Here is a 20684-nt window from a genome sequence, read left to right as displayed (position 1 = left end):
ATCGTCAGACCTATACTGTCATGCATGTTAACTTCCACATGAACAAAACTAAAATATACAACTGTGTTGGTAAGAATATAAAACTTATCGTCAGACCTATACTGTCATGCATGTTAACTTCACATGAACAAAACTAAAATATACAACTGTGTTGGTAAGAATATGAAACTTATCGTCAGACCTATACTGTCATGCATGTTAACTTCCACATGAACAAAACTAAAATATACAACTGTGTTGGTAAGAATATAAAACTTATCGTCAGACCTATACTGTCATGCATGTTAACTTCCACATGAACAAAACTAAAATATACAACTGTGTTGGTAAGAATATAAAACTTATCGTCAGACCTATACTGTCATGTATGTTAACTTCCACATGAACAAAACTAAAATATACAACTGTGTTGGTAAGAATATGAAACTTATCGTCAGACCTATACTGTCATGCATGTTAACTTCCACATGAACAAAACTAAAATATACAACTGTGTTGGTAAAAATATGAAACTTATCGTCAGACCTATACTGTCATGCATGTTAACTTCCACATGAACAAAACTAAAATATACAACTGTGTTGGTAAGAATATGAAACTTATCGTCAGACCTATACTGTCATGCATGTTAACTTCCACATGAACAAAACTAAAATATACAACTGTGTTGGTAAGAATATGAAACATATCGTCAGACCTATACTGTCATGCATGTTAACTTCCACATGAACAAAACTAAAATATACAACTGTGTTGGTAAAAATATGAAACTTATCGTCAGACCTATACTGTCATGTATGTTAACTTCCACATGAACAAAACTAAAATATACAACTGTGTTGGTAAAAATATGAAACTTATCGTCAGACCTATACTGTCATGTATGTTAACTTCCACATGAACAAAACTAAAATATACAACTGTGTTGGTAAGAATATAAAACTTATCGTCAGACCTATACTGTCATGCATGTTAACTTCCACATGAACAAAACTAAAATATACAACTGTGTTGGTAAGAATATAAAACTTATCGTCAGACCTATACTGTCATGCATGTTAACTTCCACATGAACAAAACTAAAATATACAACTGTGTTGGTAAGAATATAAAACTTATCGTCAGACCTATACTGTCATGCATGTTAACTTTCACATGAACAAAACTAAAATATACAACTGTGTTGGTAAGAATATAAAACTTATCGTCAGACCTATACTGTCATGCATGTTAACTTCCACATGAACAAAACTAAAATATACAACTGTGTTGGTAAAAATATGAAACTTATCGTCAGACCTATACTGTCATGCATGTTAACTTCCACATGAACAAAACTAAATTATACAACTGTGTTGGTATTTTTTGGCCGACACTGACAGCTCGTGTAATTTTGTTGTTACTCTTGTCTTAATATCATTTTACCGACGATTTTGTCTGGAATACAATCCATCTTTCCGACCGTAAACACACAAATCAAAGAAAGAGATCAAACTACAAAATTCGGACAATCATTTCGGACAGCAGTACTGTTTATGTAGAATAGTGGTAATAAAATGGTTAGGAGATGCTGTTGAGGCATTTGTAAATATTATTTTAGAAATACAGAACGACTAATTATAAAGGCAGAAGGTGTAAGAGTGAATAAAAACCATTTTCCGTTTAATCAAAGGAAAGCTTGGATATGACATGCAATATGCAGGTACAAAGTTATAGAGAAAAATAAAAATCTTCCTAACGTTGTCACGGATATTACGAGTGCCATAACAAAGTGTTTATGAGTCTGATATGCATTTGTCAAAACAAGCTTAAGAAGACAAAAAGTATGCAAAAAATATATGATTAAAAATTTCCTCAGCGCATCTACAAGCTCTGAATTTGGTGCTTGTAGATGCGCTGAGGAAATATGGAAAATCATACTCCAGAAACACTAGAAATCGTTATTGACGGACTCCTGATTTAGAAATTTTCTAATTGTGGGCATGACTTTATAGACGTCGCTAGAAAGGCTCACGCGTTTGGCGTTAGAAAATATGCTCCCCAGATGTTCATGTCTTTCTCTATGTCTAACTACGACACTGGATGTAAAGGATTTCCGCTTTCATCGAGCGAAAACATGTCCGCATCCAAATGTGATTTTTTGGGCCGTCTTTGGTTTAACCTCACAAAGTTAAATCTATAACAAATGTGCTTCGCCAAGAAAATGCTCTAGTGAAAAATTTGAAATCTCTATTTCATCAAGATTTCAACGATGATAATATACCATCAACGTTTGGTGGTTATATTGTTTACCTCTGACTGACCATAACTTTCTTCAATTGTTTTTTGAAAGTCTCTTAATGTCATTCCATATTCCATATTTGTTTTTAAACTGTCTAGTTTAAACATAACAGGACAATCCAGTGATATACAGCTCAGTTGTTCATCTCTAGCTCCACAACACTGAAAACATATCTACAATATGAAAATAAATTAAATGTCATGAAAAAGACAAACCATAATTATTAGGTTATTTATTATGCATACCTCTTTAAGATGACTGTATTTTCCTTCCCAGTTCCCCACTCTACTTGCCAGAATAAAGACAGACTTTTGAGGGTTGCTACGACAACTTTGACACAAACCGTGCTGTGTTAATTGTTCACATACAGGACAGTGTAGAGTTGTAAAGAACCGAGAAATAGAACACTAAAATTTGTTCAAATAAATTAATTTAGCTTTTACATCAATTCATGAATGTACTTATGACAACTAACTTTTTGTTTCCTTGCAATAACACGATGTCGAGGGATATAGCGGGGTAGTTGTGTATACCATTAAAATACATCAACACCAATCAAGGAAAAAACTCGATCCAATGGAGGAAGTATTTGTTTCTGAACATAGTAGATGGTATTGAGGCGTAGATTTTTATCATTTAACACATCAATAGGACTGAAGAAAATTAAAACAAGAAGATTGTTTAATGAAGACAATCATATTTATACTAAAGTATTTATTAATAATATTCCAACAGCTTTTGTCATGATACATAACATAAAATAATGAAAGACAGCAACATTTGAACTTACTCTTTAACCAAATGAATCAATGGTAGTCCAGGGACTGCCGTTAACAATGACGTAAGGTACACGTTCTCCCACGCGAGGTTCCGCGCGACGATCACGTGACAAATGACGTCTATACAAAAATAGAAATAGTAAAACTGTAATCATGACAACAATATAAAGAGGATTTTTCATTTAAACAATAAAATGAACCTTGCAATTTCCAAAGCTGGAAAACATGCTTTTGGTTTATATCTTTTCATGCCACGATATTCCTTAGCAAAGATGAAATCCTGAATCGATACTCTATCTTTCATCATTTTAACGAACTGCCGCTGGACAAAGCTCTTTACAAGACTCACGTCTCTTTCTTCAATTAAAATCCATAAAGACTTCTCTAAAATCTATTAGAAAATTAAAATCACAGACTGCTTTGAACTCAAAACTACTCCTCCCCCACCTGCAGAGTCCTGTGTGATTGGATGACACAGTAAATATTGTCGATTGTTCCATACCATAGCGACCGCTGGACATGTATCTCGCCGTAGAGTCTCTATTCCTTTCCCATCAAACACTGGATCTTTCTGTTCTAATGTTTCGTACATATAACCAACGTAACGTTTCTTTGTTTGAAGAACACAAGGCATATATACCTAAAAATCATCCCTAGTTATACATAAATGTATTATAAAGTCCAAATCTCTCAAATAGATACAATTTTATAACAGATAAAGACCTTTTCAAACTTTAGTTTCACAGGTTTAGGATTCTCTGCAGTAACAGCATCAGCAATTTCTTTTCCAAGCTTAAACGCTTCCTCTTTACTGGCACCTTTTCCTAATACGAAAAGACTATCGGTGTCCCCATATACCACACGAGCACCTCACTCATCCCTTGTGTTCACATGATTGAAAGCTCGTTCCAGGGTCTCGCGTGCTTTACGAACAATGGCGTCAGCAATCTGATGAAAAACAGAAAAGAATATTCAGATGGTTTTAAGAGTAAAATGAATCCAGTATGACAATAAACACTTGACAGATTTTCAATCTGAGCACGTGATTTAGTTCAGGCTTAACATAATCATAATAATCAACATGTATCTATATTATATATATTATATATTTACCCATTATCTGTAGTAAATATATCATATATTTATTATATCTAAAATATATATGTGTATTGGTAAATATACAATATATATAATATAGACACAATCAATTAATACAAAGTTTACGGCGCACGGTCTGTTTAGATGGAATGGGGAGAGTTATCGTTTGTTTAAATTTCTATCATGAATACAAAGTTTACGGCACAAGGTCTGTTTAGATGGAATGGGGAGAGCTATCGTTTGTTTAAATTTCTATCATGAAAAAATTTAAGGCACAAGGTCTGTTTAGATGGAAAGGGGAGAGCTATCGTTTGTTTAAATTTCTATCATGAATACAAAGTTTACGGCACACGGTCTGTTTAGATGGAATGGGAGAGCTATCGTTTGTTTGAATTTCTATCATGAATACAAAGTTTACGGCACACGGTCTGTTTAGATGGAATCGAGAGCTATCGTTTGTTTAAATTTCTATCATGAATACAAAGTTTACGGCACACGGTCTGTTTAGATGGAATGGGGAGAGCTATCGTTTGTTTGAATTTCTATCATGAATACAAAGTTTACGGCATACGGTCTGTTTAGATGGAATCGGGAGAGCTATCGTTTGTTTGAATTTCTATCATGAATACAAAGTTTACGGCACACGGTCTGTTTAGATGGAATGAGGAGAGCTATCGTTTGTTTGAATTTCTATCATGAATACAAAGTTTACGGCACACGGTCTGTTTAGATGGAATCGGGAGAGCTATCATTTGTTTGAATTTCTATCATGAATACAAAGTTTACGGCACACGGTCTGTTTAGATGGAATGAGGAGAGCTATCGTTTGTTTGAATTTCTATCATGAATACAAAGTTTACGGCACACGGTCTGTTTAGATGGAATCGGGAGAGCTATCGTTTGTTTGAATTTCTATCATGAATACAAAGTTTACGGCACACGGTCTGTTTAGATGGAATGAGGAGAGCTATCGTTTGTTTGAATTTCTATCATGAATACAAAGTTTACGGCACACGGTCTGTTTAGATGGAATCGGAAGAGCTATCGTTTGTTTGAATTTCTATCATGAATACAAAGTTTACGGCACACGGTCTGTTTAGATGGAATGAGGAGAGCTATCGTTTGTTTGAATTTCTATCATGAATACAAAGTTTACGGCACACGGTCTGTTTAGATGGAATCGGAAGAGCTATCGTTTGTTTAAATTTCTATCATGAATACAAAGTTTACGGCACACGGTCTGTTTAGATGGAATCGGGAGAGCTATCGCTTGTTTAAATTTCTATCATGAATACATAGTTTACGGCGCAAGGTCTGTTTAGATGGAATCGGGAGAGCTATCGTTTGTTTAAATTTCTATCATGAAAAAATTTAAGGCACAAGGTCTGTTTAGATGGAAAGGGAAGAGCTATCGTCTGTTTAAATTTCTATCATGAATACAAAGTTTACGGCACACGGTCTGTTTAGATGGAATGGGGAGAGCTATCGTTTGTTTGAATTTCTATCATGAATACAAAGTTTACGGCACACGGTCTGTTTAGATGGAATGAGGAGAGCTATCGTTTGTTTGAATTTCTATCATGAATACAAAGTTTACGGCACACGGTCTGTTTAGATGGAATCGGGAGAGCTATCGTTTGTGTGAATTTCTATCATGAATACAAAGTTTACGGCACACGGTCTGTTTAGATGGAATGAGGAGAGCTATCGTTTGTTTGAATTTCTATCATGAATACAAAGTTTACGGCACACGGACTGTTTAGATGGAATGGGGAGAGTTATCTTTTGTTTAAATTTCTTTCATGAATACAAAGTTTACGGCGCACGGTCTGTTTAGATGGAATGGGGAGAGTTAACTTTTGTTTAAATTTCTTTCATGAATACAAAGTTTACGGCGCAAGGTCTGTTTAGATGGAATCGGGAGAGCTATCGTTTGTTTAAATTTCTATCATGAATACAAAGTTTACGGCACACGGTCTGTTTAGATGGAATGGGGAGAGCTATCGTTTGTTTGAATTTCTATCATGAATACAAAGTTTACGGCACACGGTCTGTTTAGATGGAATCGGGAGAGCTATCGTTTGTTTAAATTTCTATCATGAATACAAAGTTTACGGCACACGGTCTGTTTAGATGGAATGGGAGAGCTATCGTTTGTTTGAATTTCTATCATGAATACAAAGTTTACGGCACACGGTCTGTTTAGATGGAATGGGAGAGCTATCGTTTGTTTGAATTTCTATCATGAATACAAAGTTTACGGCACACGGTCTGTTTAGATGGAATGAGAGAGCTACCGTTTGTTTGAATTTCTATCATGAATACAAAGTTTACGGTACACGGTCTGTTTAGATGGAATCGGGAGCTATCGTTTGTTTGAATTTCTATCATGAATACAAAGTTTACGGCACACGGTCTGTTTAGATGGAATGAGGAGAGCTATCGTTTGTTTGAATTTCTATCATGAATACAAAGTTTACGGCACACGGTCTGTTTAAATGGAATCGGAGAGCTATCGTTTGTTTGAATTTCTATCATGAATACAAAGTTTACGGCACACGGTCTGTTTAGATGGAATCGGGAGAGCTATCGTTTGTTTAAATTTCTATCATGAATACAAAGTTTACGGCACACGGTCTGTTTAGATGGAATGGGGAGAGCTATCGTTTGTTTGAATTTCTATCATGAATACAAAGTTTACGGCACACGGTCTGTTTAGATGGAATCGGGAGAGCTATCGTTTGTTTAAATTTCTATCATGAATACAAAGTTTACGGCACACGGTCTGTTTAGATGGAATCGGGAGAGCTACGTTTGTTTGAATTTCTATCATGAATACAAAGTTATTAAGCACACGGTCTGTTTAGATGGAATGAGGAGAGCTATCGTTTGTTTGAATTTCTATCATGAATACAAAGTTTACGGCACACGGTCTGTTTAGATGGAATCGGGAGAGCTATCGTTTGTTTGAATTTCTATCATGAATACAAAGTTTACGGCACATGACTGTTTAGATGGAATGAGGAGAGCCCGTTTGTTTGAATTTCTATCATGAATACAAAGTTTACGGCACACGGTCTGTTTAGATGGAATGGGAGAGCTATCGTTTGTTTGAATTTCTATCATGAATACAAAGTTTATGCACACGGTCTGTTTAGATGGAATGAGGAGAGCTATCGTTTGTTTGAATTTCTATCATGAATACAAAGTTTACGGCACACGGTCTGTTTAGATGGAATGGGGAGAGCTATCGTTTGTTTTAATTTCTATCATGAATACAAAGTTTACGGCACACGGTCTGTTTAGATGGAATCGAGAGCTATCGCTTGTTTAAATTTCTATCATGAATACATAGTTTACGGCGCAAGGTCTGTTTAGATGGAATCGGGAGAGCTATCGTTTGTTTAAATTTCTATCATGAAAAAATTTAAGGCACAAGGTCTGTTTAGATGGAAAGGGAAGAGCTATCGTTTGTTTAAATTTCTATCATGAATACAAAGTTTACGGCACACGGTCTGTTTAGATGGAATGGGAGAGCTATCGTTTGTTTGAATTTCTATCATGAATACAAAGTTTACGGCACACAGTCTGTTTAGATGGAATGGGAGAGCTATCGCTTGTTTAAATTTCTATCATGAATACAAAGTTTACGGCACACGGTCTGTTTAGATGGAATGGGGAGAGCTATCGTTTGTTTGAATTTCTATCATGAATACAAAGTTTACGGCACACGGTCTGTTTAGATGGAATGAGGAGAGCTATCGTTTGTTTGAATTTCTATCGAATACAAAGTTTACGGCACACGGTCTGTTTAGATGGAATGTGGAGAGTTATCTTTTGTTTAAATTTCTTTCATGAATACAAAGTTTACGGCGCACGGTCTGTTTAGATGGAATGGGGAGAGCTATCGTTTGTTTAAATTTCTATCATGAATACAAAGTTTACGGCGTACGGTCTGTTTTAGATGGAATGGGAGAGTTATCGTTTGTTTAAATTTCTATCATGAATACAAAGTTTACGGCGCACGGTCTGTTTAGATGGAATGGGGAAAGCTATCGTTTGTTTAAATTTCTATCATGAATACAAAGTTTACAGGGCACGGTCTGTTTAGATGGAAAGAGGAGAGTTATCGTTTGTTTAAATTTCTATCATGAATACAAAGTTTACAGCACATGGTCTGTTTAGATGGAATGGGGAGAGCTATCGTTTGTTTGAATTTCTATCATGAATACAAAGTTTACGGCACACGGTCTGTTTAGAAGGAATGGGGAGAGCTATCGTTTGTTTAAATTTCTTTCATGAATACAAAGTTTACGGCGCACGGTCTGTTTAGATGGAAAGGGAGAGTTATCGTTTGTTTAAATATCTTTCATGAATACAAAGTTTACGGCGCACGGTCTGTTTAGATGGAAAGGGAGAGTTGTTTGTTTAAATTTCTATCATGAATACAAAGTTTACGGCGCACGGTCTGTTTAGATGGAATGGGGAAAGCTATCGTTTGTTTAAATTTCTATCATGAATACAAAGTTTACAGGGCACGGTCTGTTTAGATGGAAAGAGGAGAGTTATCGTTTGTTTAAATTTCTATCATGAATACAAAGTTTACGGTGCACGGTCTGTTTAGATGGAATGGGGAGAGCTATCGTTTGTTTAAATTTCTATCATGACAAGATCAAAGTTACCTGAACACACGACATTCGTCCTGAGAAGTTTGCTGATGTGTAACCATAAGTGACATTTGCAATCAACTTTAAAGCAAGCTGTCGAGCATCAAGAAGTTGAAGAAGAGTCTAAAATGTAAATTATTTATGATATTGAATAATTAAAGAAAACAAACAAGAGAGGAAAGGCATCTTTTTTGAACATGAAGAAAACTCCATGACGTTTTAGCTACTGGATCTTATAAAAACATAAAAGATCGTTTCGAAAACAAAGGTTTAATAAAACCAACTTACTTTATCATTTTTACAATCTTTCATAGCTTTCTTTACCATAATACGTGTGTCTAATATCTTCTCTAACATTCTAAAATAAATATAATTTATTGAACATATAATATCCAAAGATATCAAGACCCATTTAGGACAGTAAACACTTAAGAAGGAACGCTATGTACATTGCAAAAGATACAACAAAATGCAAATGTTATTTTTTTAACAACCTTTTGAATCAATAAAAATGTGACCAGTAAGCAAATGAATGTGAAATATCCCACATTACCTGGGTAAAATTCCTCGTCTTATGTTACATTTTACAAAAACAGAGCCGTTGGCGCTTACATGAATATCATCTTGCAGTTTCTGAAAGGAATTGTATTCTTTCAAATGTATTGCTTGTCGTGATGGTATTTTGTTAAAAATTCTCACCTCCAGTGATGTTGGAGGAACATTCATCGATGTACAACCAAACTTAAAATGAACAACGACATGTAAGACGGAGAAAATGACTTTTTCCTTAAACTTTACAATCCATGCTACACGACAGAAGAAGATGAGCAGATTTCGGAAAGAATCTTATTGCAGAAACACATTTAGTGTGACCAGACCTAAGAGAAAGATAAAAAAATACAATAATACATAAGTAAGAATATCTCCATTGCTTTCTTTTATCACGACGGTAGAAGGATGAACTACAGGAAAACAAATACTTAAATGTTATTAAAAAGTGCTGTATAAAGTGAATATTTGCATCAGGAAGTATCGTTACGTTTTTGTCGAGGTTAGTAGAGTCCTGTGAAGAACTGTTGGTGTTGATGTTGACTGACATTTTGACAACCTTGGCAGTAGTCATCTTTAGAGTGAAATGATAAGTAAATGTCAGGTTAGCCGTGTTTCTTAAAACAAGTGCTAAGGAAGTCCAATACAATATCTACAAACATACGTACGTAGTACTAGAACAAATCATTACTTTATAATAAATAATACACTGATAAATATGATTTTATAAACATATCAAATGATCACCTAAACGTCTCCAATCAAAGAGAAGCACCATATTAAAAAACGCTCATATTTTAAGTTTACATTTGGATGAGACGCTTTCTCTAATGAATACTGTAATGTATAATTGAACTTCCTCAATACCATCAAGAATTATATCATAAACTGTCTTTAAACTTAATTCAATTATTGTGTGTTTTCCTTAAAATCTACAAAATTTAAAGTATATTGATGACTCTAAGTCAGACGTTCCATGGCGTTTCTATGACATTTTAGTAAGTAAACTTTCATATTTCTTCCGTTTTTGTTTTACAGTAAAGTAACAGAAAGTAACAGTTTACATACCACGTATGAATATGTTGTTTTGGTAGAAAGCAACGTTCTGGAGGACTATCTGACTTGAGATTAATGCCAAGATCTTGTGGAATGTGAAGATATGATCTTCCTTGATAGTCATATGCATCTTTAACTGAAAAATAATAACATTTGGTAAAGTTTAGGAAACCACAAGAAAGTATGAAAATTTTAAGTTACTGTGTAATGTGGATTTCTCTTCTGAAGGTTTAATATCATCTTTCTTCGATTTGTTTTTCTTCGATAATTCATACTCCTCAAGGATTGTCGACTCTTCCTGTATTCACCAAGGTAAAACGCCAGAAAAATAATTGTTTGATTTTAAAGATATCATTATAAAACTCTTCATTTGGGTAAATGAAATACCTCAGATGGTTTAGCAATAGTTTCTTCATCAACAAACTTACTCCATGGTCCTATAGGATAACAGAGAATAAGAGAAAGTAGGACAACCTTTCAAAAGTTATGATTATTGTAGTAATCGTACCCTATATCCATCAATCACACCAGGATCTCCCCTATCTCTTTCTTACTCTTATCACCTGCCCGCTGTTTTGTAGCTTCAAACACAGTCAATCCCTTGCTATCTTTTGCTTTCTCAACATCCCCAACAAATCTTAATGGATAACAATTGATATAAACATAAAACAATACCAAGCCTATTTACTAATAATTAAGAGCCATGTACTACATTATGTTTTTAAGGTAATTTCATGACAAACACATTCATCATATCCACCCAAATAAACATTTATCAGCTTGAATCATTCAAAGTAATTGAGTGGATATAATACTTCAGCATTATTCTATTTCAGTCTTGGTGCATTCTACTGAGGAACATGTTTGATGTGTAGGAGGTTTCATACCCTCTACATACTGTGAATTATGTATAAAAGTTAGTCTGAAACTAATAAAGGATGAAAAAGTTGGTTTGTATTGGGTTTTAGTATCAATCTACACTACAATAAATTATCCCACAATGTAAAACACATAAAATTTTGAGAGATGTGTTCCTGCACTAACATGACTATCGTTGAAGATGTATGCTATATCACAGTTATGCTTATAAGCACACTTGTAAATAATATTATATACATATATTGTAAACTAATCTCTTCTAATGTAAGCTGTGTCATCACTTGGATCTATGCATAACCTGTGATTTATTAAAACCAAAAAGATCACACATAACTCATTAACAAATACATTTTTTCTCAAACTATGCTTGCTTTTGCTCTTACCGTAACATGAGAATGTTTTTAGTTGATTATCAAATTGAAATTTACTGATATGAGCTGGCTCAACACAGCCAGACAACATATTTTTATGTGCTCTTTGATGCTTCGTTTTAAATGGATTTTTTATCCAATCTAAAATAGTGGACTTCTTCAAAATCATGATTTTGTCCATGTGCATGTAAATGGTGACAATGATTAAATTATTAACGTACCGAAGCAGAAACGAGTTTGTCATACTTTGCATTAAATGTAACTTCTTTCATTGACGGATCGATGTGCCTTCTCCAATCAATTCCTTCCTTTAAAGCATAGCAAATCGTATCAAAGACTTCGCCTTGGTGTTGGTAGTTGCCTAGTTAGGACTTTGGATAAAAACTATTACACTTTACCTTAGCATCAACAATTGGCGCGCTGTTTAAAAGAAACTTAGATTTTAGAGCATCCATATTTACAGTTCTCTCTGATTTGTCTTTTCATCTTCTTTAGATTTATCATTATTACTTCTCTCTTCATCAGAATAACCACTTTATGGGTAACCAACGATTTGGGACTGCCAAATCGAGAGATCGGAGCACAGAAGCCATATTGAAATTTGTCACGTGAAACGTGAACTGAAAGATAAATATTAAATGTCACCATCGTTACTCGCGCGAATTGTTTTATCGTCTTGCGCGAAATACGATTTTACCCATTTAACTTTTTGTAAAAACACATCGTATGCGCAATGTCAATTTCTTGTTCTCTTCCATTGTATTGCTCTATAATAAAGCTAAATATCTTAACGTTTTAAGTTCTTTATTATTCGTAGTGTGTATGTGGAATAACAATACGAAGGTATTGAGTTTAATTGCTTCATCACACTAAGCATATGCACATATATTAACTGAATTGCAAACACTATTTTCGCTGCAGAGGAAGTCAGAATACATGAAACAACTTGACAACTGCCGTATTGGCAATATTTTTGAATAATTGGTAATTATAAATAACAATCAGCAGTTTGTTATTATAGTATTTTAAATTTATAATAACTACTAAACATAAACGTATTCTGACTTACCGGAACTCCACTGCATTGCACTACATGCAAATTATGCAGTTATTTAGGTTATTTAGTTCAGACCTTTGCAGTGTAATGGGATGGGGTGCAAGGCAACATGAATATAGGCCCTGACATGACATAGGATTAAAGTCCTGCATTAAAAATTCATAGTATAGAAATGGAAATTAGTTTTGTTAATTATATGTACAAAATTTATTTGGAGGTTTTGTCTCTCAAAAATGCTTCAAAAAAGATAGAGCCCGTACTGAGCAAGCTAACTAGAGGTCATGCTTTTGAGTCTTTTTGCCAAAGATTGAGAAATGGTTAACCAAAGTGTAAATTGCAGTACAGATGATGATTCAGTTGTTGATCCTTGCCATGTAACATCTATGCCAAGTATGGACCAGTTGCAACAATGGAGAAAAATAGTTGAGGCATCTGGCAAGCAAAGGAGCATGTATCAACTAATCACAAGGAAGGTTAGATATCAATTGCATCACCAATCTGCAGAAATTCTACACCTTAAAAAGCATAAGTAGAAGTCAAGAGGAAATTGCCTGGTTTCACAACCATTGAACAAACCAGACACGGTGGTGGAACATCCATCAGCTGCTTCAATTACAGCCTTCAGAAGTTTGTACAGAACCCCATACAGTGAGATTATGAAAGAACGAGGATTGTCATCCAATGAGATGTCCAGGTTATGTGTTGACAGATTGGTGTCAAGAGACCACATGCTGGTTGACAACAAACCTAAACCAAAAGAAAAGATACATATTATGTACCTCAATGGAACAAAACCACCCACAACAGCCCAACACCATGCTAAATATGAATTCATTTCAAAATTCTGTTTTGCCATAAATGTTGGAAGAAAAAAGCAATGGCAACACATTCCTTGGAGATGATTTGCACCCCGGAAACCATTGGGTACTTTGCTATACTAATGACAAAAACATTACATATGGGGATTCATTAGGCTGGCAAATTCCGAACACTCTTCTACACATTTTAGATAAATTCATCAAGGCACATAATATTTGCGACAGCATAGCCAACTCAACTACTCAGTAACAATGACACATGATCCTGATAGCAGATGCCGGGTTAGAGGAGGACACAAGTGCACAGACAATTGTTCGAAAGAGTATCAATTCCAAACATGTAGCAATGTTTGTGACGTGGTTGTAATGATTCTGATGGCTATATCAAGCTATAACTATGCCTTTTTCAAGAGCATGCTATTATTTTCTAAGCCAACCACAAAGAATATTCCATCAATATACCAAAGCAATACCACACATTACAGCGCATACTTACGGATTGTACTTGGATGTTGGATCTCAGATAATGTTGATAACCTGGCATATGTATTACCACAGTTTTGGAATACACTACAAAAAGGGATTTTACCAGAAAATGAAAACACAGCAACAACTAGTAAAATTTCCAATAAATAGAGCATCAAGAGACTCAAAGTCACACCATCAGTCTTCAATAAAATGGTGAAGGATAAAATCATGCAATTTATTTGAGTTCAATGATGCAAATGATGCAGTCAAAAAGGTGTTTGAGATAGCATTGCTAATGTTCTTTTTACTAAATTGTCATTGTTAAACAAGTAATACGAATATACTCACTTTGGGACAAGTAAGACAGATATTTCCTTCATCAAGCTCAGGAATAACACAGCTCAACATGTTTAGTTTATGTCTGGAAATTCTGAAAAAAACAATGACACAAAGAAAGCAATTATCCACTCTTAAACAAATGACATATACAAAATACAGTGCAAGATAGTAATACTTGAGGCAAAATCCTTTCCCATCATAAACTTTAGCATTTTGATTTCCTCCAATTAAATACATCTCTTAAGATGAGATTCTTAGGCTATAAAATTGACTGCAACTTTCCCAGCAATTCATATGAAGTACAGCAGTGCAATAAATCAGTGACCTACATGCAGTTACCTAAATTCTTTAAAAGCATCTATAATGACAGGATACAATTTTGGTGTTGCATAAGAAGAGAATATGTGGTTATCATTAAACTCTTCAAATGACTGACAAATGCTTTTTATTGATGCCTGGCATTCCATCTGCACAGAATGAATCTAATCAAAAAACCAATTGCAAATGCAATTCTTGGTTTTGTAAGTGTTTCACCCCAAATGCCAAATTGCAGAAGTTGAACAAACTCTGGAGAGCATGAGCAAAACTGTACCTCAACAGTACAAAAGGTGCCTCAAAATTGAAAAAGATCCAAAATTATAATTGTGTTGAACCATCCCAGCTAAAATGAAAAAACTTTTGCAGCACATTTTACATATAACTTACCTTAAACATCAACAACAGAGACACTTCTTTTGTAACGAGCTGTTTGGCATGAACAATCATACACCAGTATGTTCATGAGTTTATATGGCCAAAACATGCCATCCTACAAAGCAATGAATAACCTCGAAGAAATTAGTTGTAATCAATCCCCTTTGTTGCATTCATAAAAAATATTAGATTAGTGCTTCGTAGCATGTTTCACAATGTAAACTCTCATTTTATTTTTGCATTTTTTGTTGCAAGTGTTGAGAGAGTTAACTGTAAACACTTTTATAATATCTAGCTCATAAAGGTTACCTTAAATATTTCAACATGATGACAAATATTTATGGTTGTGTGCATCTTTAACATACAGTTCTCACAATACTTTGCCATTGGACCACAATCGCTGCACCTAAATTTGCTTCATTATCACAATGAATACACTTCAGATTGCTCCAATTTTTCCCAGCAAACTGAAATGTATTCTTTATAATTAAATGTCACAAAATTTCCCATGCTTTTTGTTTTCTTTCAACTTTCTGGTAATAAGATGATTCTTCACAATCATGGTGAACATCACTTTCAAGATCACTGTTATCTTGTTCCATTCCCAGTTCATGGCCTTCCAATGCACCACAATTATCAGGACTGTTAAAAGAACAGCCTCATCTATGATCCTCAGTAACCAATTCTGACAAATGCACCTCCTCTCTCTCAACATGGCCATCCTCATCATGATATGTGACAGCTACAGTTGCTTTAAACCTTTTATTGCTCCAACAAAAATTATCATAAAAATCTATAAAATGAAAATAAATGTTGAAAAGTCTAACAGCTATAAGGCCGTTATTTGGTGTACCTTGGCATCTTTTAAAATTATCAGCAAGAAAATCACAAATGAGAAAATATTATCGATATTACCAATGACACAATAACATAAGTTAAACGACCAAAGTACAACGTATGTATCTTCCACGACTATCTGCCGACGTTTTGTACCCGTACTTTACCGGCTTTTAGCCATGTCTCATAAGGCGAATGGGGGTGATATGTTTGGTTAGTAAAACGAAAGGGGTTTTTCTTCCGGTATATTGTAGGAGCCTTTTTCCTAGGGGTAGGGTAACATATCTCACGTGACCGGAAACGTAAATCATTTAAATTATTCCACAGAATCGACAAGAACGCCGCTCCTGAGATATAATGTAGTTGGTTGTGTCTTGTAATCTTTTTGAATTTGTGAAGGTATGTTGATTTTAAACTTTACCTTTCGTTGTTATATTGTATTTTGATTTTGTGATTTAATGTTTCATGTCCATTTATCGATTATTTTGTTTTTCTGTAAATTATTCTACTTCGCTCTATGTACGTATGTAAATGTTTTATAAAGATAAATTTGTTGATTTTGGTGAGATTTGGAGCTAGCTCGAATCAAGTTTGGAAAATCAACTTGTTAACTTTCATATATCTTATATAATAATAAAAGAAATAAATTTCTACTATATAATAGTTATGTTCTACATCGATACACATCATGCATGGTCACGAGGTAGTAGAGGAAATATGATATTCATGGATAATTTCGTAAAAGCACTATTGCTAATGCGCATTTAATATACACGAAGTTTTTTAAAATAGACATGTTTCGACATCTCATGATATCTTTCAGTGAAATAATAAGTGATACAGGGTTTATAAAAGTAATATGATATAAATTCATAATATTAAAAAGGAAATAAGATATATTATTTGGAAGCGTCCGATGTATTATAAACTAAATATTGTATTGAATTTATAATACGTTCGGACGCTCCCTAATAGTTTATCTTATTTCGTTTTACTGCTGTAATTTATGTATCATATTATTTCTTTATATAAATCTTGTATCACTTTTATTATCACCTATACTGAAGATGCATCATGAGATGTCGAAACATGTCTATTTTAAAAACTTGTCGGTATATTGAATGCGCAATAGCAATAGTAAATTTTTATGAAAACGTGTAATAAAATTAATGCCCAACATAAAGTTTTGATTAGAGCCATGCAGAAATAGACCAAAATATAGTAAAATTGAATTTATTGTAACGTTTCGTCTTTATCAAGACATCTTCAGACAAATAATATATAGGATGTTAAGACAAGATATTATATTTACAAAAAGGTAATAAATTACTGGTAAAGGAGGCGGGTCAAATGATTATATGATAAGGAAGAAGCAAAATAAAAAGAGAAATTAAGAGGTTATGGAATGGGTTTCCTTGCACGTTAATTAAAAAAGCTTGTATTTATTGATTAGAAGGCTCATGAATGGAGAGTTCACAAGAATCGTTAGAAGAGGAGATTACTTTAAAGTCGTCTATTGGGTGTTTTCAGTTGCGTTAATGTGAGCAAAGATGCTTGATAAAGCAGGGTGGGAAACTTGGTTGCCTGTAAGGGATATTCCCAAGTGTCCGAAAATCTGGTGTGTAGATGACGTGGTCACCGCATCTTCAACCTTTGTCTACTTTATACGAAAATTTTCATACACAACTCGAATTTACCAGAAAGTCACCTCACCAAAACGGTTTTCCTTCACACATAATTGACCAAATCACACGTCGCTTTCTTTAACAACACCTTTGCCCCTAAACCACCTGTCTTGACTGCTCACAAAATGCCTATCTATTTCTGTCTTCCTTTCACGGCATACACTCTCTCAAATTCGCACACAAATCAATAGCCTTTGTGCTGCAGCCCTCCACACATATCCATTAAATTTGTTTTCCGCCCTTCTCAACGTATCTCTTCTTTCTTTCCTTTAAGGACAAAATTCCCAAACCTCTGAGATCTGGTGTAGTCTATTTATTCAAGTGTCAGCTGCAACGCCTCGTATGTGGGTCAAACCACACGTCATCTACACACCAGATTTCGGAACACTTGAGAATATCCCCTTACAGGCAACCAAGTTTCTCACCCTGCATCATCAAGCATTCTTGCTCACATTAACGCAACTGGACACACCCCCAACTTAGACGACTTTAAAATAATCTCCTCTTCCAACGATACATATGAACTCTCCATTCATGAAAGCCTTCTAATCAGTAAATACAAGCCTTTACTTAACGTGCAAGGAAACTCCATTCAACTTAACTCTTTTAATTTCTCTTTATTTTACTTCCTAACTTCCTTATCATATAATCCATTTGACACCGCCTCCTTTAGTAGTAATTTAACACCTTCTTGTAAATATAATATCTTGTCTTAACATCCTATTTATTATTTGTCTGAAGATGTCTTGAGTAAAGACTAAACGTTACAATAAATTCAATTTTACAATATTTTTGGTCTATTTCTATGGCTCTAATCAGAACTTTTATGGGGCATTAATTTTATTACAATAATTTGATTTCCAATACACATTTAATATAAACACAACTTTTTGAAAATAGACATGTTTCGACATCTCATGATGCCATCTTCAGTATAAAAGTAAGGTTTATATAAAAGTAATATGATACTTAAATTACAACAATAAAAAGGAAATAAGATAAATTAATGAGGAGCGTCCGAGCGTATTATAAACTAAATATTGTATTGAATTTAAAAACTTGAACATTGAGGTCAGGGTTAGTTTTGTTAATGTGGAGTGCTTCTCTGATTTTAAGGGTGAATGAAGTGTCGGCAGTGTCGATGATTTTAAAGCAAGAGGGTGAATAGTGGTTTCACACCACTTTCATACAAAACCGTACTTATACGCACACTAATTGACAGAGCATACAAACTTAACAATACGAACAATGGCTTTCAACGAGACATAAAAAACATCACATGCACTTTTTTACGAAACTCTTTCCCACTACACTTTATTAACAGAACTGTAAAACGATATCTCGACAACAAACAAAGCAACAACCTAAAACTAGACACCGAAACTCCTGACACGACGATCACAACCAAGACAAATGAAAATTCCAAAATAACAACTCTATACTTCAAACTACCATACATCGGACATTACTCAAGACACACACAACGCAGACTTACAAACATGAAACGCTTCTGTACAGATATTGACATTCGACTAATTTTCACATCATTCAAAATCAAAACTTTTCTCATTCAAAGACCCAATCCCTGATTCAATTAAATCTATGGTGGTATATGAATTTGATTGCGCGGGATGTAATTCCCGATACATTGGCGAAACTTCTCGCCATTTATCCACCAGAATCGGGAACATAACCACAACAAACAAAAACTCTCATATCTACCGACACCTTCTTAAATCTCACTCATGTAAAACCAACTATTCACTCTCTTGCTTTAAAATCGTCAACACTGCTGACACCTCATTCACCCTTAAAATCAAAGAAGCACTCCAAATTAACAAAACTAACCCTGACCTTAATGTTCAAGTTTTTAAATTCAATACAATATTTAGTTTATAATACTCGGACGCTCATCATTATATTATCTTATTTCCTTTTATTGTTCTAATTTATGTATCATATTACTTTTATATAAACCTTGTATCACTTATCATGAGATGTGAAACATGTCTATTTTAAAAAAACTTGTCGTGTATATTAAATGCTCATATTCATGGTCATGTGACATGTGGGATACTTCATATAACATTAACATAATTTATGATCACATCACAGAATAGATATCTTAACAGAAGGTCCACTTGTGTAGGAACCTTTGATGTTTTTGTCTACCACTACCAACGTATAAAGAGACACTATTGGCAAACCAAGTATCAAATATAAGAAGAGTTCATTTCTACAGTAAAATATAAACAGGAAAAAGCAGCACTAGCATCAAACTTTGTATTTTCACCAATCCAAGACAATAACCAGAACGTTAATTTGGGGAGGGGGGAGGAGGAGTGAAAAATGTTTACAAAGGAAATTATTCGCTATTATTTTCTGTGTCTCAGGCTAAATTTTCCAACGAGATGCATAAATATTCAGTGGTTTATCTCCGTAGCAAATATCTTTGAACAAATTCATGCAATAAAAAATTCGTTGCTTAATGATAGGATGTCAAACACAAAATTAAATCAAGGCAAACTTTTACAGTTTTACCACAGAATTCAAAAACTTCACGATTTTTTATGAGCAGGATGAACAGTACGACATCTTCCAACTTTATTCGTTTTCAAAAACAATCGCTATAAGGACAGCAAACTAATAAATAATGCAACATGCATGATTCTGACCGTAATGGAGGGTGATTCTGAACAGAATAGTGGAAATGGCGATCCATTATGATCCATTATGATCCATTGAAACTTTAAAACCATTTACATTTGTTCTATAAGAAATAAATGTTAATAAATGTGTTATTTGCGTGAGATTAAAAAATCACATATTTAACAATTATGGATTCCACGTAAAGGCTGTGAAATTATGAAGACAAAACTCCTCACATGCTAGACATGTAACAAAGGGCAAGAAACACATAGGTTTATCCTATTCTATTTTAGTATCTCTTCCACTACTAACATGTCTCTTAAAGGACTTAACACGATTTACAGTTAAGAAATAAAGATTCCACAGATGCACTCTACATTGAAATGACGTCTGGCAAAGTAAAAGTTTGTAAAAACTTTTATCATCCATCTGAAAATGAAAATTGTCGAAAATTTGAA

General features: G+C 34.1%; 2 long non-coding RNA genes and 1 pseudogene across 2 annotated transcripts; 1 reads left to right on the top strand and 2 right to left on the bottom strand.

Annotated features, from left to right (window-relative positions):
• Positions 1-2212: 2212 nt before the first annotated feature.
• On the bottom strand, positions 2213-9617 carry LOC124456841 (annotated as a pseudogene).
• Positions 9618-11707: 2090 nt separating this feature from the next.
• On the bottom strand, positions 11708-12144 carry LOC124456857. Its single transcript, XR_006952516.1, has 3 exons — positions 12079-12144; positions 11902-11988; positions 11708-11821 (listed from the first exon to the last, which is right to left on the bottom strand). It is a non-coding gene; the product is annotated as an uncharacterized LOC124456857 (long non-coding RNA).
• Positions 12145-16127: 3983 nt separating this feature from the next.
• Positions 16128-20152, top strand: LOC124456864. The gene is made up of 2 exons (XR_006952524.1): positions 16128-16291; positions 19727-20152. It is a non-coding gene; the product is annotated as an uncharacterized LOC124456864 (long non-coding RNA).
• Positions 20153-20684: the final 532 nt, after the last annotated feature.

The sequence above is a fragment of the Xenia sp. Carnegie-2017 genome, unplaced genomic scaffold (genome assembly GCF_021976095.1).
Source record: "Xenia sp. Carnegie-2017 unplaced genomic scaffold, XeniaSp_v1 HiC_scaffold_6, whole genome shotgun sequence".
Classification (NCBI taxonomy): domain Eukaryota; kingdom Metazoa; phylum Cnidaria; class Anthozoa; order Malacalcyonacea; family Xeniidae; genus Xenia; species Xenia sp. Carnegie-2017.
This window is presented reverse-complemented; position numbering and strand designations above follow the sequence as displayed.